The following is a 26,487-nucleotide window of genomic DNA, read 5'->3' as shown; positions in this document are numbered from 1 at the left end:
ATCGGTCTAACATAGTATAGTGTTTTCTTTCAAAGTCTTGAATCTGCAACACTTAGTTGTGTTTCAATGAGACTTTTTCTATTAACAGTTTGATTGCTGGTCTCTCATCAATCTGTAATAATGATCTGGAATATCATAATTATCAAGTTGGAGCTATCATAATGATAAAGCATTTTTATCATATGATAGATTTTAAGCAATCAAAATTTAAAGTAACTTTTAGGAATAACTGAATACCATTCCAAAAAATTAAATAGAAATTGTATTTGACAGTTAGATGATGTTCCAATTTAAAGGTAAAAACCACCGGAAACAGACAGTTAATGTCACAAACAACGATGTATACAACTTGGTTGCGGATCGAGCAAGGATCCACGTCGGACATAAATTCCGGTTTAATTCACCCGGAACAAAAGCGCAGCCTGGACGCCCCAAGCTTACAAATTAAAACAGCAAGGGATTTTAATAAAATTACTCTCTGTGTTGGTTGGTCCATTCCAAAATCTAAAACAACCCCCCCAAACAGACTGGGATATGATATAAACTCTATTAGGGTGATTTAATTTATGTATACAGAAGTGGATCGAGTAGAAAAGCATTTCGTGGAAGTGTTAATAAACAATATTAAATCGATCGTTGTAAAAGACGTTTTCTGTTGGTGTATTGACGTGTTACTGGGAGCTGATTATGGGTTAACGATTTCGTGGAAAACTCGGTGTCGAGAAGGGACCATTTCCAATTTTCCTTTGGCGTCGTCGTAACAGTTTCTTCGAAACGACGCCGCGGCCCAGTTATTTGCAGAAGCATCGCGACGACCGCGGATCGATAGGCAACGTGACGTCATGGGTGGGACCGTGACGTCAGAGCCTGCCGCCGCCGGTAACCCAAAGCCGGACGAGCATTAGGCCATCCTAGGCCAATGCACCTTTCTTCACAGAAATACCAACATCTCCTGCGAATAACCGGAAAACTATAAAAAAATATATATAAAAAACAAACCGAGGTCTAACGGATTTCCTGATCTCTCTTTGTCCGTCTATCAGATGATGGTTTCTTTTAGTGTTAGAAGTAAACGTTTCCAATTAATTTTTTATCATCATTTGAAATATCAAAGAATTCTTTTTTTAATAAATTTATTATTTAACATTATATAACAAAATATCTCCTAATATACGAGGTAAATGACCTCGATATAGAAGACAATCCGCAGGGAAACACGAACGAGTAGAACTTTTAAAGTAATAACAGGAGGAGTTGAGGGTTTCCCGTGTCGTGCAATACCCTGAGCTTGTAATAATAATAAAAAAAGGGAAAGAAAAGAGGCGACGTCGCGGTGGTGTTGAAAAATTGATGGTGTCAACAGCCGCCATTCACGTTGTCGACGTCGTCCTCGTCGGTGGCGGTTCGTACCTTGGGAGGCGTCGCGACGTCTAATGAAAAACAAACGACCAGGCCCGTCGGTTTCTCTTTTGTGTTCGTCACGGCGCCCTCTTGCGAAATTTATAGACGGCGCGCGCAGAAATTCCCCCGGGAACTAGCTATATAAAGGATGAAAACCGAGCCTCTTTCCACCCTCTTCGTATTGAAAGGGTTAAAACAAACCACCGGATGTCTTATCGGCTGGTGGCGGTGGTTACCTGCAGACAAAGAAACCTCTCGCAAATACGGAAAGTATCGTTTCAACGAATACGTTTACTTATCGAATTTTCCTAGCAGCGATTCGGAAAGAAAAATATTGCTTATCTTGAGTAAGCGCTCCTCAAATCCTTCAAGTTCAAAGGACTCTCGTTGGATACAATGCAAGAGGCTAGTAAACCTTAATATGGATTGAAAAGGGATTTTCCTGTCGGAATTCTTTGCGGTTTATATTGAAAGCTATTTCAAAAATTGAAATGATTCTTATCTTGAAAAGATAGTTTTAACGAAGTATACTATTATTTGTATGTCAAGTGTTTTTTCTGTTACATCAACTATTTGTGTCTCACTTTATCAAATGCTTTATTATAATCAATAAAGCAGGAGTATACATTTTGGTTGACATCAAAACATTGTAGGCAAACAAAGCTTCGTTGTGCCGAAACCATTTCTAAAACCAAACTGGGTATCAGCCATATCCTCTTCCAGCTTCTTGTAGATCTTAAGACTTTGAGAAAGATTAAACTTTAGACTTATTACGGAATTCTTCACATTTTTTAGCGTTTTGCTTTTTAGGAATTGTTATAAACGTTGACCAAAGCCATTCTTCTGGTATTGTTTTTCAATCAACTTTAGTACTGGGATACTGTTGATCTCTTTTGTCGTTTTATACACACTGTGGAAGTTATGCAGTCTCTGTAATTTTTCTACCTCGGTACATTTCTCCTTTATCCATTTTTACATTTGATGTCCTTCTGTACTTCTTTATATTTCTGCCTGCCTTTATTCTTTAGGTTTCTTCCATAAATGCCAATATCTCACCAATCATCCAATTTTTACGATTTGTTCTTTTTTCAGGTATCTGATGTTTCTTACAAGATTCCATAATAGCTGACTTTGATGGCGATATTACACGGTTCAACCAAATTGAGTCACTTTTGTTGAAAGGCGCAGAAATTAAAAATATGCTGTTTATACGTATCCACCAAAATGAACTATTCAACTCACTTTGTGCGGAAGATGTCCTCGAATCAGGTCGTACTGTTGGGAATGACCTTAATTTGTGATCATTTAATTAAGGAGTTAACAAAAATGAAGGCTGGATATTAAGAAGACATACCTTGGGAGCTTCAAACTGTCTATTGAGAGAATTGGCAGAAGAGGATCCAGATTCATACAACAATCATCTTTGAATGAATAAAATAAAATTTGAAGAGCTTCTAAAAATGGTTAATCCAAAAAGAAAGTACTGTGATGAGAGATGCTTTACCACCACGAATAAAATTGCAAATCGTCCTCAAACATCTTGCTACTGGGGATTGTTTTGGATTATTGGAACAATTATACAGAGTACCCCGATGCACAATTTCTTCTTTTATCCTAGAAGTATGTGAAGCTATCTGGATAGCACTACGAGATAATCAAGGTAATCAGTAACATAAATAAAACAACCAACTTATATTTGTTATCTTTTATTTCTTATTAATATTGTACAGGGTGTCCAAATTTCGATGGGTTTGCAGGGTATCCCAGTTATTATAAAAGATAGAAAGTTGCGGCTTTTTGTGAAACTTACAATGGCGCAAACCAAATTTTGTGATTGAAATTTACGATTTTCAGACACCTCCTGTATCTCAGCTATCCGGAAACTTAGAAAAAAAGTAAAAACGGGTTCTAATAGATTTTTTCACGTGGAATCCAATGGTACACGTAGAATTTTTCTAGTCATCACGGTTTTTGAGTTATAAACAAAACTCAAATACTAAATACTCAACTTCTAAAATACTCAGCTCTTTATAACTCAAAAACCGCGATGACTAGAAAAATTCTACGTGCACCATTGGATTTCACGTGAAAAAATCTATTAGAACACGTTTTTACTTTCTTACTAAGTTTCCGGATAGCCAAGATACAAGAGGTGTCTGAAAATCGTAAATTTATATATGAAAATATATATATGTATATCAAAAACGAAGAGGGCTATGAAAATTTGGTTTGCGCCATTGTAAGTTTCACAAAAAAGTAGTTCAGGTTCGCGAAAGCTGCAACTTTCTATCTTTCATAATAACTGAGATACCCTGCAAACCCATCGAAATTTGGACACCCTGTACATTTTGGTTGACATCAAGACATTGTAGGCAAATAAAGCTTCGTTGTGCCGAAATCATTTCTAAAGCTAAACTGGGTATCAGCCATAATATCCTTTTCCAGCTTCTTATAGCTCCTACTGTGTATCGTATGGTATTTTTCACATTTTTTAGCGTTTTGCTTCTTAGAAATTGTTATAAACGTTGACCGAAGCTATTTTTCTGGTATTGTTCTTCAATCAACTTTAGTACTGGGATACTGTTGATCTCTATGTCTCCTCTCTGCTCATTGAAAAGGGTCTTAATGTCGTTTTCCCATAGAATCAGTTGATTCCCAATATTCAACACAAAGTTTCCTTCTTGATCTGTAAGAATGTATTTAGTCTCAGAACAGTTCCAGTAAGTTTTTTTTATCGTTTTATGGACACTGTGGAAATCGAGAATTTTTCTATCTCGGTACATTTCTCGTTTATCCATTCTTCCTTTGCTTGGCGGCATTTATATTTGATCTCCATCAATACTTCTTTATACTTCTGCCTGTTTTCATTCTTCAAATTTCTTCTTTCTTCCATAAGCGCCAATATCTCACCAGTCATCCAATCCTTACGATTTGTCTTTGTCTCAGGTTTCTGATGTTTCTTACCAGGTTCCATAATAGCTGATTTAACCCTTTGTGTCCCAACAAGTAAAAAATTGTGAAGCTTTGTAACAGAATTATCGCTATCAAAATACACTCAGTAAAGGCCTTTGGAATCAATTTTAGCAAAATATGACAATCCCCCCATTCCATGGGGATAATGGTACATGAGAGTACCGTCAGACATTAAAATATATTTTAGCGAGGTTGCAGTAAATAAAAACTGTTATTACTAATATAAAATTAATACATTTTTTATTACTTTAGTAAATACTTGCTTTGGCTAAATCACATTATGATGTTCAAAAAAACAGTTCTTTCTTTCATTACAACATAAATAAACATTGCACGCAGTACATTTTGAGTGAGGTCTGGACTGAATAGCTTGCAAAATTTCACGCACTTACTACCCTTCCATTTGAAATAACTTATATCTAAATTTGAGATGCGGTAATCATAATCTCCTCATTTCATTCGTTTATCATCTACCAAATGTTTTTGTGCTCATTTTTCTTGTATAGTTTATCCGTATTGTTCTTAGAAATAATGCTGTTATCGTTGACATGCAGATATGATAAAATCTGCTGAAACCTGGAACATTGCTGGGAAACCTCAAACGGGACATTGCTCGTATGACAAGTGGAACACTCAAGTCTTCAACATTACTCCAGAAGAGTTTATAGCTTGGAAAATTGTGATAACTCCTGAAGAAATTTATGTCAAGGGAACACAGCAACTCTTCTTCTTTCAAGTTTAGCGATTTATTCCTTAGGGGAGGGAGTACAAATTACTTTGAAAGGTAATATCTTTCGCACAATTACCCATCAGTATTGAAAAATAATCTGTAGGATTATGCTGCCACATATCTTCAGGTCTCTTCAATCAACAGCTAAACATGGGGGTGGATTTGTTATGATGTGGGGATCGATGGCTGCTTCAAGAGTGTATACAGCTCATGTAGTTCGCGAACGTCTTTTGTATAATGTTCCTAAGCAGTTATATTCTCCACTACAGTCATCAAATATTAACCCCATAGAACAGGTGTGGGATTATTTAGAAAAAGCAATTAGAAAACACAAGATTGATAGTAGGAAACGTTAAAAGTTGCATTGCAAGCAGAATGGGGAAAAATTCCGATTTCTTGGACCTACGAAGTACTAGTACAGTTACTTTTGTGAGGTTGCAATTGAACAATTTTGAAGAATTATTAATTTATTTTGCTATTTTCTTGAGTTTAAGAGAAAAGCTGTCAACGGTGCTTTAGTTTGATGAAGTTTTCATTCAGTGTTTTGACCCTCACCGCCACTTCTGCAACAAGAAGATATATGTTTTGACACTTTCATTGCGTTCCTGTATCTCTAATTAATGAGAAAGTAATCGATTTAGTTTCTGACTTATGTTCTTCATTATTTTGTGGCGATTTCCATGCATACAAGCGACGTATTGGTAATTTAAAAAATTTATTAGTTATAACCAATAGTTTTCTTGCCAGAACTGGAGGAGATAATCTCCTCGTTCGTTCCATTCGCCTAATCCTTCTGTCACATGAACCTTGTTCAATCTTTGTTCTTAATTAGTTTCATCTTTGTTTGCTTGGAATGATCAGAATATTTCTGCAAAATTGTTGTCTGGTATCTAGATTTTTGGCTTTATTGTTCCGATCGATCAATCTTTTTATATTGTTCCAAAATGATATGAATCGTTATTATTTTTTGAATTTAGGTTGCATTCTACATTAAGAGTAGACACTCTATATTTTTATTGAAAACGTTTAATTTATATAATTGGGCGATTTAAACCTGCAAGGTAGAAATTTTTATTCAAGCATTTTCAATAGACAACTTGAATGTTCCCATTTATTTAGTTAGATGTAGCTCTAATTCATGGCATTGTCCAATCCATTGCGGTTTCGTTTTAGACTAATATGAGTTACATGGGTATTGTCGTGCTAGCGTTGGTTCTGACGTGATGCATAGCCATCGCTCCTTCAGTACGTTGGGGGTAATGAGGTGGAACAACCACGCAGTATATCAAATGGGAAATTGTACACGGCAGTTACACCGTATCCACCTCAACCCGCTAAAGCTTCCTTTGACTTACTACGTACCCCTAAAATAATAAAAAAAATACAAAAAAAAATCTGTTTATATAATTGTATCTCATAAACAATTATTACAACCAATAATTAAGAATATTAACGTTTATTGACACGTAAACACTACCAATTCGGTTACATATAATTGGAAATTGCGATTATGTTATAGCGGGATGAATTAGCTTTGCGTATGCTAATGGCATTAATGGATTCCATTGTTATGTAAGCCATTACTCAGCCAATTGATTGAGGCGCTCTACGACTGGAGATCTCTGTACAACAATTCGCTGACTACTGCAGAAATTTGATAGTACTTGCATAGAGCACACTGTGACTGTTGATACAACCGGGAATTTATCTTGGCAGTTAATTAATTTGAAACATTCCTTCATACATATGGGGAATCAGAAATCATGTTTCATATTAATCAGTTTACAAAGATGATATTTCTAATTACAGATGGCCGTTTTATAGCATTCTTTTTTCAGAGACGTACTTATTTAAAAAGTTTGCGGCCAAGAGAAGTAATTAGCGCTGTAGCCAAAGCTGGAATCTAAGAAATTTATAAGGGACACCCTCATTAATTGCCAGGGCAAGTTTTAATGACTTTGAAATTAATTTTTGCGCCCTAAATTAGAACGTTGCGGACCTGATTTACGACGGCTGCACTTCGGTGGTTGTCCCTTTACAATTGAGGGGTGAAGAGATTTGTTAAAAATAGAAACTCTTCGGCGTTAACTTGTTGGATTTTAAATCTACCATTAAAATTTTATTTTTTCAGGGAAAAACTAAGTTATAACGGGAGGCAGCTTTTTTCGTAATTTATTACTTAGTAGGGTAGGAAATTACACATGTGGAAATATTAAAAGCTTTATGTTCCCGTTCTTTTTAATTATCTGATATGTTTGTTGAACTACGTAAATTTTTATAGTGGGTGTCTTAAAAATATTTTTAGAGCGCGACCTTTACTTGCTTTAATTTCGCCAATTTGGCGGACGGCCAACGAACCAATCGACCTTATTTAAGTCTATTTGCGTCAAAGTTTTAAGCAAAATCTGAAAATTCTTTACGATTTCGCCTTGATAATTGTTATATTAAATTCCGTCCCATATCTTCCCTTTCCCGTGGGCGCCAAAGGAATCCCGGAAGCATAGCACTTTCAATTTTGGCACGACGTTTATTCAGAAAGCGTCAGATCTCGGTATATTGTCAGGCACAGGTAGTGGACGAAGACCTTGACACCGTTACCGACATAAAAGACAACGACGGCAAAAGTAAAAGTCATTGTTAAGCTTTTCACCACACTTTTATTTTAATAAAAACATTATAAATAGAAAATTTCCACTTTAACTTTTAATTGATTCTTTACGGATTAAACAACGGAGGGACAAAGACAATCTATCAATGTAATAAACACAAAATAAAAAATATCTTACGTAACTAATTCTTACATCACTATCTACGACGTATTCACGTTCAATCTGTTTTATCGATTTGACATTTACTATGTATTGAAATGTATGTAAGAAAAATAAAAAATAACATAAATTTAAGTTATTAAAAGAATGTTAATCATTTTTAGTACTAGAGTAATATAGTAGTAATATCACTACTATCACTACAACTAACACAAGGCCTAGAACTAGAATCACGAGTTTTGCACTAGCACTATCAAAAACTAGTGATAGAACGGATAGCGATTTTGCGAAAAGCCGGATATCCGATCTATCCGGCCATTATGGTTATAATTTTTGATGCATTTCTGAAGTGATAATAATAATAATAATAATACAAATATACATTTCATGACAATTACACACTACACATTACGCATTAAAATTGTGAAACTGAACTGTCGTGAGATATTCCTTGCACGAATGGGAAACATTCTCCATCAAATATTCTTTTATTTTCCTCTTAAACCGTTGCTTAGACAGCGCAGTCAGCTGCGGTGGTAGTTCGTTGTAGAGTTTTGGACCCCAATAATCTACATGCTTTTACGTTGATGCAATTCTGTGGTACGGTACCTGGTATTGGTGTCGTGATCTTGTCAGATAGGTATGGGTACCACCATTGGAGGAAAAACTGTCTCCGTTATCATGAACATGCAGCAATGTCGTAAGTATGTATATGCTTGGTAAGGTAAGTATATTGTCATATTTAAAGTAGTTCTTACAACTTTCGTCTGTTCGCAGCCCCCGCAATGCCCTCTTCCGTAGTCGGAAGATCCTCAGGAAATTAGATGCCCTACCCCAAAAAAAAAAAACACCGAGCCACCGAGTGAAAAAATGCAAAGTATGACAACCTAGCTGCCTGGTGAGTGGCTACTTGTTTTAGTCTTCGTATTGTAAAGATAGCAGAAGTCAGTCTAGTCCTCAGATGCTTCAAGTGCACTTCCCACGTCATTCCGCAGTCTAGATGCATACCCAGAAATTTTACAGATGTAGATTCCCTCCCACGTCGAGTGGTCTCCAACACTATATGTTCTGTTTTTTCACTGTTCAGTTTGAGCACATTATTACTGAAGTGGACAATATTGCTTCTTGTAATTTAGCCATCAAGTAGATAAGTAGATACCCTATATTGCCACATTATTGCGATATTTGAATAAAAATTAAAATAAGAAAGCTGATAAGCTTTTTTGATGGTGATTTAACTAACGAAGCAACTCTAAAAAGAAAAAATTAATTTTATAGCGAATTTTGAAACTTATCGATGAAAATAGCAACATCGAAAATTTTATCAAAACTTCAAATATTGGTTTCTCAAAACCAATGGACGCTTTTATTAGCACTTTAGGAAATTTTCATACTCATATTCCAAGAAATGGATTTTATACGAATTATTAAAATTTAATCGGTGGAATATGCAAAATTCGAAAAAATTGTCAATCATTTCAAAAATTTATTTCTCAAAAACTAAAAGCGATTTTTCAAAACGGCTTGTTGCATTAAAATGAGGATACTTTAATTAATAATTGGTGATATTTCCACAAGGATCCTTCAAGAAATTAATTTTGTAGCCAATTTTGAAAGTTATCGATGAAAATTGCAACATCAAAAATTTTCTCAAAACTTCAAATATTGTCTTCTCAAAAACTAAAAGTTATTTCTCAAAACGTGTTGGTTCATTGGAAAAAGGACACTCTTATTAACACTTTGGGGAATTTTCATACTCATAGTCCAAGAACTGGATTTTATACAAATTTTTAAAACTTAATCGACGAAAATTGCAAAATTCAAAAAAATTATCGATCATTTCAAAAATTCATTTCTCAAAAAATAAAAGCGATTTTCAAAACGGCTTGTTGCATTAAAAAGAGGATACTTTAATTAATAATTGGTGATATTTCCCCAAGGATCCTTCAAGAAATTCATTTTATGGCGAATTTTGAAAACTATCGATGAAAATTGCAACATCAAAAATTTTATCAAAACTTCAGATATTGGTTTCTCAAAAACTAAAAGTTATATTTCAAAACGGGTTGGTTCATTGGAAAGAAGACACTTTTATTAACACTTTGGGAAAATTTCATACTCATATTCCAAGAATTGGATTTTATACGAATTTTTAAAACTGAATCGACGAAAATTGCAAAATTCGAAAAAATTATCCATCATTTCAAAAATTTATTTCTCAAAAACTATAAGTGATTTTTCAAAACGGCTTTTTGCATTAAAAAGAGGATACAATAATTAATAATTGGTGATATTTTCACAACGATCCTTCAAGAAATTAATTTTATAGCGAATTTTGAAAACTATCGATGAAAATTGCAACATCGAAAATTTTATCAAAACTTCAAATATTGTTTTCTCAAAAACTAAAAGCTATTTTTCAAAACGGATTGGTTCATTGGAAAGAGGACACTTTTATTAACACTTTAGAAAATTTTTATGCTCATATTCCAAGAACTGGATTTTATACGAATTTTTAAAACTTAATTGGCGAAACTTGGAAAATTCGAAAAAATTGTCGATCATTTCAAAAATTTATTTCTCAAGAACTGAAAGTGATTTTTCAAAATGGCTTTTTGCATTAAAAAGAGGATAGTTTAATTAATAATTGGTGATATTTCCACAAGGATCCTTCAAGAAATTAATTTTATAGCGAATTTTGAAAGTTATCGATGAAATTTGCAACATCGAAAATTTTATCAAAACTTCAAATATTGTTTTCTCAAAAATTAAAAACTATTTTTCAAAACGGGTTGGTTCATTGGAAAGAGGACACTTTTATTAACACTTTAGGAAATTTTCATGCTCATATTCCAAGAATTAGATTTTATACGAATTTTTAAAACTTAATCGGCGAAACTTGCAAAATTCGAAAAAGTTGTCGATCATTTCAAAAAATTATTTCTCAAGAACTGAAAGTGATTTTTCAAAACGGCTTATTGCATTAAAAAGAGGATAGTTTAATTAATAATTGGTGATATTTCCACAAGGATCCTTCAAGAAATTAATTTTATAGCGAATTTTGAAAACTATCGATGAAAATTGTAACATCGAAAATTTTATCAAAACTTCAAATATCGTTTTCTCAAAAACTACAAGCTATTTTTCAAAACGGGTTGGTTCATTGGAAAGAGGACACTTTTATTAACACTTTAGAAAATTTTTATGCTCATATTCCAAGAACTGGATTTTATACGAATTTTTAAAACTTAATTGGCGAAACTTGGAAAATTCGAAAAAATTGTCGATCATTTCAAAAATTTATTTCTCAAGAACTGAAAGTGATTTTTCAAAATGGCTTTTTGCATTAACAAAAGGATACTTTAATTAATAATCGAAACTGATAACAACGATAGTTCTGTTAGTAATGTATGTGATGATGAATTGTTGCAATGAGGTTGCTAATGACAAATCTGGTATAAATAAAGTTGTATTCAATGAAAAAAGTCCTATTGGGGTTGAACTTGATTATCTGCAGTGTCCAACATCTAAAAGAGATACTAATTCCTGTGAATGGTGGAGTACTAAGTAATAGGTTTTTAATATCCGGCCAAAGCCGGATATTTGGTAATCCGGCTTTGGCAATGACCGGATAGGCTGGGTATTAAAAACCTATTACTTAGTACTCCACCATTCACCACTAGCACTAGCACTATTACTAGAACTAACACGAGACCTAGAACTAGAGGTAAATAAAAAAAAAATAAAACTAGAACCAATACTAGACCTAAAACTGGAAAGTATCGGGAAAATCTTCTAGACCTAGAATTAAAAAGTTTTCTGTTAGTTCCAGTTTTAGTTCAATACAAATTTGCAACACAGTGATATCTAATGCTAACTAGAACACAGCGTATATTTAACTAGCTAAGGCCCACTTTTACCATCCTCCTGATAAACTATCTAGACGATAGTTGCCATGGTTACCACGGTTTTAAGCGCTCTCATTTTCTAAGAACTGGATTTATCTATCGGATAAATTTATCAGGAGGTGGTAAAAGTGGGCCTAAATGAAATGTTTCTAGTTCTAGATCTAGCGCTGGTGTTAGAAAATACATGTTTGTATATTGCATCTTAAGTGAAATTCACTATATATGATAAAAATTTTGAAGCTAAAAGTACATTGATTGAATTTGAAATTAAATTATAAAACTAACAAACTTTAAATACTCCTCCTATGTTTGTTCAACTCTGACTGTTGCTGCCCGATTGATCCTTTCGCATTTATTTGCAGAGAGACACCGTGGTTTCTTTGGATTTCATTCTCCGCAAATATTTACCAATGAAGCGTTCGGTCGAGAATCCAAAACATTTATTGAAAGAAAGAAATAGAAAAATATGAGAAAAGAATTAAAAAGGGGAATCGAGGAGAGTTGAAATTCCTTTCAGAAATTGTTGTATTTTCGAAACTTTTTTTGTTTTTCATTTCCAACATTTGAGTGTGGAATTTTTTTAACTTGTCGGAATTATTTTTTGATTAGAAATGGGATTGCTCTTTTACACGAATGGGCGCGGCTTTCATCCGGATGGTATCGATCGCGTGGCAACCGAATCTCGACTCGAACTTGAAGCTTCAACTTAAACAGTTCCGAGTAACGAAAATTTCCTTCGTTTCAACGTTGTTCGCCTTTAAAACTAGTACACAAGAAATTATTATTTCGCCCTTCAATTTCATCTCTTTCTGCTAATAATACCGCTAACGACGACGACTTTCAACGTTAAAAAAAATTTCAAATCGTTATTGCTTAAGAATACCATAGTAAATTGGATGATGTAACCAAGTAATAAACAACAAGTTGTTAAAATGTTGTAACAAAAAAATAGATCTTTATAAAACGACCAAAATGTATTTAAATTTCTCTTTGCGTAAGAACAATTTAGATGTTTTATAGATTGGATTGTTTTTGGAATGATTGGATCACGTTGAATTGGTCTGGATTTGTCACGTTCAGCTAATAGTCGATGTTAAATCAGAAAGCATCGCAGCATAACTAACAGGGCGTGCTCTGTCAATACCAGTTGCAATTATTTTGGATATCGCTATAACTCAATTTCAACGTGGATCAATTTTGGAAAATTAAATTACATCAAATTTGACACCTACTGGCATTTCGACCAATACCTTGTGGACCGTGAACAAATTAAATATTTAGGCATTGCAACTCTATCGGTCTCGGTACCGTCTCTAATAAAATGTCTAAAAATACTGCTTACGTTTTCAATGTTTTTTTTCCCAGCCAGATGGTGTATATTTTTTCTCTCGACATATTTACGTTTCGCGTCGCGCGGATTTGGCGCAATTCCATTAAAATCCAACATTTTGCAAATGTTTACATCGAACGAGAACAACTTTTTTCAAATCCTAATTAACGAAAATACGGTTTGGGAATTGTAACGGGACAGATAACACAATTTGCAATCCTGAAAATACCATCAGTTATTGAATTCTACGAAATCATAATTTTTTTGTCAACTTTTTTGCTATAAAGCGACAAATTTCCATGAAAATTTGGCTTGGTGCCTATTTAAGGAACGTTTGACCTTAAAGGTTTTAGTGATACATCTATGCGTTTGCATATATGCGATAGTATTAACCTCAATCCGATTACTGTCTAACAATAGACCCTGTGGACAGGTCAATTTGCATAAATGATGTAGAAACTATTACTAGGACCGAGTTCAACTATGGTGTTACATGTCACTGGAAACGTTGACATAAGACACTTATTATTTGCATCTCAACCTTTTCCAATTCTGTATTTGGTAAAGTTTTGTATTTTAAGTTCCAAATGGCTTGTGAGTCAATTGGACTAATTAATTTCAAGTGTCCATTTCTAGGTACTCATATTCACAAGAACAATTCTTAATCCAAACCGATTTCTTTCAATCTATTAAATAGAAAGAAAGAAATATAAGTTTTCAAATTTATCATATAAACTAGAATCATTAAGCTACAATTTACCATACATGTGATATCATGAGTCATAAAAATACAGCCCATAACATTTTAAAAAAATGTTGTATTATACATTTTTAAATTTCTTCTTTCATATTTTTTCCTGGAGTTTTAAACAATATTATGTTATAGTTTTTATATCACATCATAAACTAGAGTCATTAAGGTACAATTTAACATACATTATGATTCATAAAAATACAGTCGATACGATTTTTTTTAATATTTCGTATTATTTTTAATTTATAAATTTGCCAACTTTTTCTTTAATAATTTTTTCTTAGAAATTTTAATTATATAACCTCATAGTTTTTATATCATATCATAAACTAGTCTCATTAAGCTACAATTTGGCATACATGTCATATCATGATTCATAAGAATACAATGTATACGATTTTTTTTTTAATTTCTTGTTATAAATTTTTCAATTTCTTCTTTAATATTTTTTTCTGGAATTATCAACAATATTATGATATAATTTTTATATCACATCATAAACTAGAGTTATTAAGCTACAATTTAACATACATATCACATTATGATTCATGAACATACAGTCGATACGATTTTTTTTAATATTTCGTAATATTTTAATTTATAAATTTGCCAAGTTTTTCTTTAATAATTCTTTCCTAGAAATTTCAATTATATAATCTCATAGTTTTTATATCATATCATAAGCTAGACTCATTAAGCTACAATTTGGCATACATGTTATATCATGATTCATAAGAATACAGTCTATACAATTTTTTTTTAATTTCGTATTATAAATTTTTCAATTTCTTCTTTAATATTTTTTTCCTCGACTTTTCAATAATAATATCTTACAGTTTTTATATCACATCATAAACTAGAGTCATTAAGCTTCAATTTAAAATATATATCACATCATGATTCATAAAAATACAGTCGATACGATTTTTTCAATATTTCGTATTATTTTTAATTTATAAATTTGCCAATTTTTTCTTTAATAAACTCTTCCTAGAAATTTTAATTATATAACCTCATAGTTTCTATATCATATCATAAACTAGAATCATTACGTTACAGTTTAGCATACATGTCATATCATGAGTCATCAGAAAACAGCCTATAAGATTTTTTTTTAATTTTCTATTACAATTTTTTCAATTTCCTCTTTAATATTTTTTTCTTGAAAATTTCAACGATATTATCATACAATTTTTATATCACATCATAAACTAGAGTCTTCAAGCTACAGTTTAACCTACATATCACATCATAACTTACAAAAATACAGACGATACGATTATTTCAATATCGTATTATTTTTAATTTATAAATTTGGCAACTTTTTCTTGAATAATTTTTTCCAAAAATTTCAATTATATAATCTTATAGTTGTAATATCATATCATAAACTAGAATCATTAAGCTACAATTTAGCATACATGTCATATCATAATTCATAAGAATACAATCTATACGATTTTTTTTAAATTTCTTATAATAAATTTTTCAATTTCTTCCTTAATATTTTTTTTTTGGAATTTTCAACACTATAATCATACAATTTTTATATTACATCATAAACTAGAGTCTTCAAGCTACAATTAAACATACATATCATGTTATGCTTGCTCAAAATACAATCGATATGATCTTTTCAATATTTCGTATTACTTTTAATTTATAAATTTGGCAACTTTTTCTTTAATAATTTTTTCCTAGAAATTTCAATTATATAATCTCATAGTTTTTATATCATATCATAAACTAGAATCATTAAGCTACAACTTAGCATACATGTCATATCATGAGTCATAAGAATACAGCCTATAAGAGTTTTTTTTAATTTTCTACTACAAATTTTTCAATTTCTTCTTTAATGATTTTTTCCTGAAATTTTCAACAATATTATCATACAATTTGTATATCACATTATAAACTAAAGTCATTAAGGTACAATTTAACATACATATCACATCATAACTCACAAAAATACAGCCGATACGATTTTTTCAATATCGCATTATTTTTAATTTATAAATTTGGCAATTTTTTCCTAGAAATTTCAATTATATAATCTTATAGTTTTTATATCATATCATAAACTAGTATCATTAAGCTACAATTTAGCATACATGTCATATCTTGATTCATAAGAATACAGTCTACACGATATGTTTTTAAATTTTGTATTACAAATTTTTCAATTTCTTCTTTAATATTCTTCTCTGGAATTTTCACCGATATTATCATACAATTCTTATATCACATCATAAACTAGAGTCTTCAAGCTACAGTTTAACATACATATCATGTCATGATTCTTAAAAATACAGTTGATATGATGTTTTCAGTATTTCGTATTATTTTTTAATTATAAATTTTCCAATATTCTCTTTAATAATTTTTTCCTAGAAATTTCAATTATATAATGTCATAGTTTTTATATCATATCATAAACTAGACTCATTAAACTACAATTTGGTATACATGTCATATCATGATTCATAAGAATACAGTCTATACTATTTTTTTTTTTAATTTCATATTATAAATATTTCAATTTCTTCTTTAATATTATTTTCCTGAAATTTTCAACAATATTATCATACTTTTTTTATATCACGTCATAAACTAGAGTCATTAAGCTACAATTTAACATACATATCACATCATAACTCACAAAAATACAATCAATACGATTTTTTCAGTATCGTATCATTTTTAATTTATAAATTTGGCAACTTTTTCTTTAATAATTTTTTCCTAGAAATTTCAATTATACAATCTCATAGTTTTTATATCATATCATAAACTAGAATCATTAAGCTACAATTTAGCATACATGTCATATCATGATTCATAAAAATACAGTCGATACGATTTTTTGAGAATTTCGAATTATTTTTAATTAATAAATGGGACAATTTCTTCTGTAATAATGTATTCCTGGAAATTACATATTATTCACCTCATGAAACTATTAATAAGGTTATTGTTAAACAACACAACATAATTTATTCATAACCTGAGCAACATACAAATCTACATCAACCACCTGCGATCTCTTTTAACACAAATACACACCGTAACTTCGACGGAAATGCTTAATCTTATTAGTATATCTCAACCTGATGGCGTTCATTCAAGTCTCCTTCCACCAATTCACCGACGGCACATTCTCTTGCGACACCACCGAAGTAGTCTCCTTTAATTAATAGCACGCCCAATTAATTCAACAGTTGGTGTGGCGACGACGACGACGGTGGTAAAGAAAATATGAATAATTTATCCGGGACGTTGAAAAGGGGGAAGGGAAGTAGGTATTTGCGCGCACTTCCGGCTTACGAAGCGCCGCCATACGCGAGCCTCCGGGTCTTCTTTTCGACGAACAAGCCAATATTGACGTCGGAAACCGATCTGAACAGAGCGGCGGGCGTTGTGGGGCTTTGATTCCGCGAAGCCGGATAACTTGGCGATTGATCGGTTGGAAAATAACACCGTAAGGTTTCTGTAGGGTTACACCGGAAACTGGGCGAAGATGTATCGATGGTTTTAAGTTTCTTAATATTGAAATAAATTGCTGTTAATTAAATTAATAGAATATTGGATGATCTTTATTAATGTAAATTAAGATGTAAAAGTTATGATTTCATAAATGAACTCTGATATTCTCTAAAAGGTTAGAAAGACGATCCCAGTATGTATATGAACAATGAGCTTACACAAAGATAAATAAGAGGCACATCTGTTTAATTCCATTGCTAAATAATGTAATCCTTTGCCTAAAGCGTGTTATTGAAAGAGTGATTAAATCGGCTTTTGATGAAACTAACTGTTGTTGTATAGTTTATTGGTTGGATTGGTCGCGCTGCAACAAGAATAACGGTGTTGCCTTCTTCGACTTTGTTCAAAGCAACGAAATCGAACTCTTGTATCTACCAGTTATTTAGCCAACGATTGTGTTGCAGTAACAAGTTAATTATTGCGATAGAAACCGATCTGTAATCGTTAGACGCCCGAGCAATTTCCCCCCACGGTCTTATTCTTTTCTTCAAACAGCTTAAGATATTGGTTTTTCCGATATACGAAACACGCGCTTTTATTGTTTGCAGCTCAGAAAGCTTCCCACGTAACACACATACAGAGAGAAAAAATTCTTTCTTTGTGCTTGTACGAAGATACGAAGTTGAATATAATGGGATATTGTTGTATTGAGAGGGGAGATGAACTGAACACTGTTGAAATGTACTTACTAAGGATTTTAAGAATGCATTTTAGATGAATTCTTGTTCGAAATATGGGAGAATGTGCAAGAGAGCTCGTATATAAACACGGTTCGTTGGTTGCTACGGATATTCAATTTTTCGTACGAATTCACCGGTTTGTGCGTATTTATGAAGTTGAAACATTTTGTAATAAATCTATTTAAAAAAATTTAACTCAAAGAAAATTCAAACAAAAATCAGAAAAAGAAATGTTTTTACAAGTACAAGGAATGTGGTAAACATTCTTTGATGTTGAAGAGAAAAATAAACACGATTAGTTTGAGTTTATAATTTCTATAAAAGTGTTAAAATAATACCGTTAAATTTTACAGTTGGGTAAATGTATTAAACTCTAAATTATCTGCAATATTATTTAATATTTTACTATTTTATTAATTTACCGAGATTTTGATGTACATATTAATAACGAAATTAAGTTTTATTTATATCCAATTTTGGGAATGGAGATTTTCATTAAATATTTAATTAACTGATTGCTGTATAATTTTCTATTTTCGATATTAATTAAAATAATAAATAAATTTAATTACAGCAAAACCTCGATAAACCTCTATTTTCTAAGTTGCTCTATTTCATGTTTATAGATAATCTCGAGGTATTCCCCGAGTTATCTTACTTAAATCAAGGACGGTAGTTCTAGTTTTAATTGTTATTCATTGTTAGGTTGTTGTATATTTTTATTGAACTAAAAGTAGAACCAACACTAGTCCTAGAACTAGTATCATTCGGGTTTAGCCGTACGTCTCTTAAGACGGCTAAATCTAAACGATTCTAGTTCTAGCTCTAGTTTTAGTTCTAATGCTAGTGTTAGTTCTAGTTTTAGTTGTTATTCAGCGCTGGATTGTTGTATATTGTTCAATGAAATAAATCTAGAACTAACACTAGTAAGTTGTTGGTTTAGCCATCTTGAGAGTCGTGCGGCTAAATCCGAATGTTTCTAGTTCTCGGTTTAGTGTTAGTTCCAGTTTTGCACTAGCACTATCACTAGAACTAACACAAGACCTAAAACTAGAATCCTTCGGGTTTAGCCGTCTTGAAAGACGTGCAGCTAAACTCGAATGATTCTAGTTCTCGGTCTAGTGTTAGTTCGAGTTTTGCACTAGAACTAACACAAGACCTAGAACTAGAATCATTCGGGTTTAGCCGTCTTGAAAGACGTGCTAAATCCGAATGTTTCTAGTTCTCGGTCTAGTGTTAGTTCTGGTTTTGCACTGACACTATTACTAGAACTAACACAAGAGACGTGCGGCTAAACCCGAATGATTCTAATTTCTAGTCGCTGTTTGCTTTCAATTTAAACTTACAATTTAGAACAGTTCTCGAATAGGTTTTAAATTGTGTTCTGGCATCCTGAATACTTACAGTGATAAATCATTTTATTTATTGCATTTTTTATGCACAGTTTATGTGGAAAATGCATTTTCGATTTAGACACATTACATTTCACAAAACTTAGTACTACAAGCATATTCAGTTCACTGAATTTGTTTTTACATCATTAAAGTCTACAAATTCATCAGCTGGAAAGCAAGAAGGGTGATACTTGCACCAAGGAGCAACCTAGGTACTTGCACCATATTAAAGGGAGCAACCTAAAAGACAACAGTCCATAATCTTTTCTGAACGGTAGCAAATCCTATCAGTTGTGAAATACGACAGCGACCCCAAAAGTAATACAGATTACAAAACACACCCAGAAACTTGGCAATGCGGAAAAGATGAGGTTGGAAGTTATGGATCAGCTCGTCATCATCATCTAAATCTTAAAGATTACCTGCTATGATAACTAATCGTTAAATGTATTGAAGACCTACTATTGTCTATTGGTCTTCGAGGTTGCAAAGAAAAACTGCTGTTTTCTTAAAACTTGTATGAGCAGATTAAATAAGCTTTCATAGCGATATGATGCTTTTTATTGGACTAAACGAGTTTCCGACATTTTCCGATGAATTTCCGATGTTGAGACAATAATATATGTAGACGAAATATACAGAGTAGTATCAAAAAGATTGTATTTTTATGCCAAATCAATTTCACTTTGATTCGCATTACGAAAATGTTCTGGCTTTGGACCATATAAAGTTAAGATATTGTATATCCATATTGCGAGGAATTTAATTAAGAAATAGATAAAAGTAATAAAAACTTCTCGCTAAATAATTTTAATTTAATTTACTCATAAAACTGGTTTTCGGCCATAATCAGGCTATTCATCAGTTTGAATAGTCATAGTATTAAAAGAGATCGCCGGACCATGACAATTACACCACGTAAAAATTATTATTATTGAGCATATCAACACAAGCTAAAAAGGGACGAAGCAATGATAGCCCCGATGATATGAAAAACATATTAAAACAATCTAAAAACATAAAATCGAACCTAGAATCTTACACACTCAAAAAACGAACAAAATAATAGCAGACGGGTAAAATATCATCGAAAATCAGTTTTTTGAGTAATTTAAACTAAAATTATTTATCTATTTCTTATATAAAATTAAGTTTAAACTTTTAATATAATTTACAACGCCAATACTTCACTTCCAATTAGTACCTAAATTCTCGTTATGAGTGACGCCATCTAGTGATATCTATTACTACTAACTAAAAAAATATATATATTCGCAAATAAACTTTATGATCCCTCTTTTTAGATGGATTAAAATTGAAATCTTCTAGATTATTACAGAATTCTATTCTAATTTTAAACATTTCGTGTCTTTCTTTAACAGAATTTTGTAAGTTGTTGGTTTAGCCATCTTGAGAGACGTGCGGCTAAATCCGGCTAAATGTTTCTAGTTCTCGTTCTAGTTTTGCACTAGCACTATCACTAGAACTAACACAAGACCTAAAACTAGAATCACTCGGGTTTAGCCGTCTTAAAAGACGTGTGGCTAAACCCGAGTGATTCTAGTTCTAGGTCTAGTGTTAGTTCGAGTTTTGCGCTAGAACTAACACAAGACCTAGAATGAGAATCATTCAGGTTTAGCCGTCTTGAGAGACGTGCGGCTAAACCCGAATGATTCTAATTTTAGGTTTAATGTTTGTTTTAGTGACAAGACGCAGTTTTGCACGAGCACTATTACTAGAACTAACACAAAACCTAGAACTAGAATCATTCGGGTTTAGCCGTCTTTAGAGACGTGCGGCTAAATCCGAATGTTTCTAGTTCTCGGTTTAGTGTTAGTTCTAGTTTTGCACTAGCACTATCACTAGAACTAACACAAGACCGAAAACTAGAATCCTTAGGGTTTAGCCGTCTTGAAAGACGTGTAGCTAAACCCGAATGATTCTAGTTCTAGGTCTAGTGTTAGTTCTACTTTTGTTTCAATAGAAATATACAAGAATCTAACGCAAAATAGCAAATAAAACTAGAACTAACACAAGACCTACAACTAGAATCATTCGGGTTTAGCCGTCTTTAGAGACGTGCGGCTAAATCCGAATATTTCTAGTTCTAGGTGTAGTGTTAGTTCTAGTTTTAATTGTAACTCTCCGCTAGATTGTTATATTTTTTATTGAACGAAAAGTAGAACTAACACTAGACTTAGAATTAGGAACCGGTTTATACACGTAGAATCCAAATCGCTTTGCATAACGAATTCATCTTTTTGTTACTTGAGAAACATTGGTGCTAGTAAACACACTATAAGTTTACTAGGGGAACATGCAATAGCATGTGAAAAAATGCGAGGTTCAATAATATTTTTGTGAGGTATCTCTTATAAAGCTCCTACCAATCTTGTTTGTTTTCAATAGAGGTAGCGTTAATGCTCAAGGTACATTGTAGGAAGGCCGTCACTCAATACCTTGAGGAGGTCGGTATTCAAACTTTAGCATACCCGCCACGTAACCGAGATCTTAATCCCATTGAATACATTTGATACAACCTTAAGCGTGTTTGGGCAAACTGTGTTAAATTGCGACCTATAGAAACCATATAGTACACTATTGCTATACTTACATTGTATTAATGTGACCTTACTGAATACTTATACTAATAGCAAAACAAGTGGAGTAAAATGTAAAAGTGTTACAGTAACAATCCTGAGATAGTAAGGAAACATAATGAGAGTATGAACAGTGTAGATAAAGTAGACCGGATGCAATATAAATTAAGGTGACCAAGAACAATGTTGTAAACAGATTGTGAAAAGCAAAATATTAAAAATAAAACTAAAAGTAAAAATGATACATCATGTAATAAAATGGCAGAGCGTTGACGTCTTCATGAAATTACCCTAGACGGACTTGCGCATTCTATGGAATATATATGATCCACAGCAAAATTTGTTTTGCTTTGTAAAAAATCTTTGTAAATATCTTTTGTGTATATAACTGAAAACATCTTTTCAATTTTGGTCCATTGAGTTTGTTAACAAACGGAGAGGTTTGTTTTCTCAGAACGACAAGTTTCTTTTTAAAGGGGATTTTAAGTGAGCCCTGCCGCCAAAAAGCATATAATGGGGATCTTTCGGACGAGAAGACATCCCGTGGCATTTCTTGCTGAAGAACCAACCGCCTCGTGGGAGCGTCCGCGGCTGGAGAGAAGTCGACCTTCGAGAGGCGCTGCTCTTCGGCCGCCAACGGTCGCTGAGGAATTCGTAAGAAGACGACCGCGCGACTCTTGTACGCACCTCGCACACCGTTTACCCGCAATTTCGTTATTTCTTTTCCTTCCGTTCCTATACCGTTAACCACAAGCCATTTCTTAGTAATAAACATCAACATAATGAATATGATATATGAATTTTATATAATCAATGTCATAATTGTTTCTTGATTTTTTGGGTCAATAATTATATTTGGATCTTACCTCTGGGCGCCCTTCTAACGAGAATCCTCCACCTCGTGGACGCCTCCGCCACGACGCCCTCACATAACTGTCCGATCACGACGTCCTCGTCACCACTCCTACCAAAAAAATGACGAACACTTTTTCACCTCTTCCGGATGGCGTACACTATCAAAATGACTATTATTTCGGCGGTCGGAAGGACGGCGCTTAGGGGTGCGCCAAACCGTTCGAATCGCACGAGCGACGCTGTTCAACTGCCTGCTTCTGCTTGTCCGTCCCGTTTCGTTTGTTCGTGCGGTGGGGCCCAGACGCGGACGACCGCCTACTGGATGGTTTCCTTCGGCTTGCGTCTCGACCCCGCGGCCCCTTACGATCACTTTAAAGGGCACCATGTATACTGACGTGACACGCAAAACTCAAGCAGTTGATTCTTTCAAATCAAAGGATGTTTTATTACTTCAAAAGATTTTTATAAAATTCAGTTAAAGAAATACACCAAATCTTTAAAATTAGAATTGAATTTTGTAATAATCTTTCAAATCTAGAAGATTTCAATTTTAATCCATTCAAAATGAGGAATCATGAGGTTTATTTGCAAATATATACATTTTTTAGTTAGTAGTAATAGATTTCACTAGATGGCGCCACTAGACAAAGAGAATTTAGGTACTAATTGGAAATAAAGAAATTTAACTTCATATGGTCCAAAGCCAGAACATTTTGGCAATGCGAATCAAAATCAAATTGATTTGGAATAAAAATACAATCTTTTTGATGCTTTGAAAATTATTGCTTGTGCAAAAATTCTTCGATATGTGTCCTTCTCCACGTGGCTTGATACATCTGATGACGATGCGATTGGCATTTCTTTGAAGGAAGGTGATGGTTATGTATTTCCAGTTTTTTGAATATGAAGATGGTATTTCCATGGAGTTGGTGGAGGTGTTCGAATTCTTGCTGAAGTTGATGATATCTTGATGTTGGTGACATTTCATGTTTTGGAAAGTGGCAGGCATGTTTTTAAAATCAAATGTCATCACTTTGAGTTGGTATCGTTGCTTCGGCGTTCATCTCACCAAACAAAACAACGTGTTTAGATTCTTTATAGTGTTTTACCAATAACCCAATCCAACCCAACCTAATCGAATCCAAACCAATCGAACTAAACCCAACCCAATTTTAGATATCAAATAGATAACACAGTACTCAGTAGTGAAAGGTGTATAAAATTAGAATAGAATTCTGTAATAATCTTTTATATCTAAAAGATTTCAATTTTAATCCATCCAAAATGAGGAATCATAAAGTTTATTTGCAAATATATACATTTTTTTTGGTTAGTAGTAATAGAGTTCACCAGATGGCGCTACTAGATAAAGAGAATTTAGGTACTAATTGGAGGTGAAGTATTGGTTGTGAAATAGACAGCAGTAGGTCTTTAATACGTTTAACGATAAGTTGTTCAAAAGAGATTGTGGACTGTTGTCTTTTATGTTGCTCCCTTTAATATGGTGCATGTACTTAGGTTGCTCCTTGGTGCTTCAGCTTGCTTTCCAGCTGAAGCATCTGTAGACTTGTCTGTAGGAAAGGGAAGCGTATGCTTCCGCATACAGCACCTAGGCCCCAACGGCCCCCTTGTACATTCTCCTGCACTCTCTCCGACTACATCAACCAGCCTAAGGAATTTCCGAAAACTAGGATACAGCTCAGAGGTGCTAGTGCCATCCATGCTCGCCCATTCCTCTCCGAAACTCGAAGTCTCGCATTCTGAGGTCTTGCAGAGTGAGGCAGTCACACAAGATGTGTCGAATTGTCTCCTCGCTCTCTTCACAAAAGCGTCAGAGAGGATTAACAGCAAGCCCTGTCCCACCAGTTCATAAACTTTTTGTGGGCAAAATTTTTAATTATCTCAATATGAGTTGATAAGGACGGAGCGATTATCGGTTCAGGCGAACAGGGCGCTCGCTTGGCAGCCCTTTTGGCAAGCCTATCAGCGTGCTTGTTACCTGAACAAGTCGAGTGTCCTTTTGTCCATTGAAGTATAACACAGTTATGCACTGCGGCCTTCTCCAATGTCAGATGACAACCCATAACAAGTTCTGAGGTAATTGTTATTCTACTCAGGGCTAAAATAGCTTGTCTACTGTCATTGTAAATTGTGAAAGTCTTATCTACCAAGTTGGATCTGACAATATCGTCACCGGCAAGTTGTATGGCGATTAACTCTGCCTGTATGACGGTGGTACTTTTACCTAGAGTTTCAGATCGTACGAGAAGACTCCGGCTCCAGCTCCTTCCCGCCTCCTTGAACCATCAGTGTAGATTTTAAGGTTGTTTTTTACCTCTACTTCTGTGAAACTTGGGTGGGCGAGATATTTCTTCGTAAAAATGTGTTGTAGGGGTGTGAAGTCCGTTTTACATTCCAGAATTGGTGAGTAATACACCATTTTATTCCAGAGAATGGCATTTTTACTATCTCTCTCACCCATTAGAATTCCTGCTGCCCGCAGTCGAATCATGGTCACCAGTGCAACCTCTTGGATGAACAAATGAAGTTCTCTGTACTTTATTACGTGCAGCAGTGGATGTAGACTGTAAGGTCTTTGACCATCACTACTGCACCATATGTAAGCATAGGTCGGATAACAGCCGTATAAATCCAGAGGGCATTTTTGGGTGACAAACCCCATGTCTTACCTATAGCCCTCCGGCATTGACCGAATGCAACGTACGCTTTTTTTACTCTATTATCTAGGTGAGCTCTCCATGTCATTTTATTGTCAAGTGTAATGCACAGATATTTGACTTCTTTTGACAAAACCAATGGAGTATTAGCAAGGTATAGTATTCTGGGCTTGCCAAACTTCCTCATCCATGTGAAAAGAATCAATTCTGTCTTCTTAGGATTCACAGAGAGTCTTTGTTTGTCACACCAAGACTCTATCAATTTGAGAGCTACTTGCAGGCAAGTACAAAAAGCACATTTATGTACTTGCTTTTGTCGAGAATGGTTAAATCATCTGCGTAACCAACTGTAGTAAACTTGGAGATTTCACAAAAGTGAGGATAGTGCACCCCCTTGTGGATAGCCTCGAGTAACTTCCCCTTGGAGACTAACATCGCCAGCCCTAAGCTTAACTATCCTATGTTTAAGAGCGTTCTCAATCAATGCATCAATGTTCTCAACCATCGTTAATACCAGAGAAAGTTGTTTTATCAAAAGCTCCCTCCATATCTAGGAAAACACCTAGGGCGAATTTCTTTAGGTCCAGCGCTCCACCAACAAAGCTGGTCACCGAGTGAAAAGCCGTTAGTGTGGACTTGCCCTGAGTGTAAGCGTGTTGATTAGGATTTATTGCTTTAGTTGGAACACAGAAATCTCTAATGTAGCGATCACACAGTCTTCCCAGGGTTTTCAAAAGAAAGGAGGAGAGACTGATTAGTCTAAACGATGCTACTCTCGATATTATCGCTTTCATGTTGTCTCAACATCGGAAATTATATCTTGTGCGAAATGGACACGATGTCAAAAATTCGTTTAGTCCAATGAAAACC

At 33.7% G+C, this 26,487-nt stretch overlaps 1 protein-coding gene across 12 annotated transcripts in view; it reads right to left on the bottom strand.

The window, feature by feature from the left end:
• The window catches only part of LOC111415790 (immunoglobulin superfamily member turtle), a 62,472-nt gene extending 39,257 nt beyond the window's left edge, over window positions 1-23,215 (bottom strand). For 8 of the 12 annotated variants that reach the window (XM_023047651.2, XM_071200206.1, XM_023047654.2 and 5 more), the window contains exon 1: window positions 22,951-23,214. The gene's annotated coding sequence lies outside the window, so the exon portion shown is untranslated. Of the gene's footprint in view, window positions 1-22,950 lie in introns of all 12 variants that reach the window. The other 4 variants (XM_023047642.2, XM_023047648.2, XM_023047644.2 and 1 more) reach the window with 2 other exon arrangements.
• Window positions 23,216-26,487: the final 3,272 nt, after the last annotated feature.

This window comes from Onthophagus taurus, chromosome 11 (assembly GCF_036711975.1).
Source record: "Onthophagus taurus isolate NC chromosome 11, IU_Otau_3.0, whole genome shotgun sequence".
NCBI lineage: Eukaryota > Metazoa > Arthropoda > Insecta > Coleoptera > Scarabaeidae > Onthophagus > Onthophagus taurus.
This window is presented reverse-complemented; position numbering and strand designations above follow the sequence as displayed.